The sequence below is a fragment of the Pocillopora verrucosa genome, chromosome 10, assembly GCF_036669915.1.
Source record: "Pocillopora verrucosa isolate sample1 chromosome 10, ASM3666991v2, whole genome shotgun sequence".
Taxonomy (NCBI): domain Eukaryota; kingdom Metazoa; phylum Cnidaria; class Anthozoa; order Scleractinia; family Pocilloporidae; genus Pocillopora; species Pocillopora verrucosa.
Genome location: NC_089321.1, coordinates 20,637,770 through 20,638,352, shown reverse-complemented (window position 1 = coordinate 20,638,352; position 583 = coordinate 20,637,770). Strand labels below are relative to the sequence as shown.

General features: G+C 39.6%; 1 protein-coding gene across 1 annotated transcript in view; it reads left to right on the top strand.

Annotated features, from left to right (window-relative positions):
- The first annotated feature begins 281 nt into the window (after positions 1-281).
- Positions 282-583, top strand: part of LOC131774801 (all trans-polyprenyl-diphosphate synthase PDSS1) — an 8,030-nt gene continuing 7,728 nt past the window's right edge. The window contains exon 1 of the mRNA XM_059090882.2: positions 282-554. The gene's annotated coding sequence lies outside the window, so the exon portion shown is untranslated. The remainder of the gene's footprint in view (positions 555-583) is intronic.

The window sequence follows — 583 nt, the reverse complement described above, 5'->3', positions numbered from 1 at the left end:
CCCAAGGTTAAAATTTTAATCTGGGTTTAATCATTCCTTTATTCAAAAGCCATTTTGGGATAATGGTGTGTGTTCTTTTTAGAGTATCAAAGAGTCATACTCTAACAAAAACAATTCTACTGAATTTTTTTTTAAAGCTATCAGATCTGAAATCTGCGTTTACACTAACCCTGGGTTTTCTTGACCCAGCAAACCCAGCTTTGAACAACCCGGCCCAGGTTTCCTTCCTCTCTGCGTAGGAGCCAGAAAAAGCCTTGGCTCTAGAAATGAAGATTCAAGATGGCGGGAGCAATATACACATGTCCTTATGTAATTTTGTCATCTCGCAAAAATTTCACTTGCCGGAATTTCAGCCTTGGTTTGAGAGAATTTGAAGCAGTTTGTAAACGTCATGCATCTAGTATCCGTTCTTCGAGTGTTAATTTTGTGTTAAAAAACCGCTTACCGGCTTTTCAACTCGATCCTTGTGAAAGACGATTTTCTTGCGCATTTGCCGGGAGGGTTCGCCATTCATTAGGAGGATGGAATTGGAGTTTATCTAGACAGTGCTGTAGGTGAGTATTTTTTTTCCACTGGAAGTTTG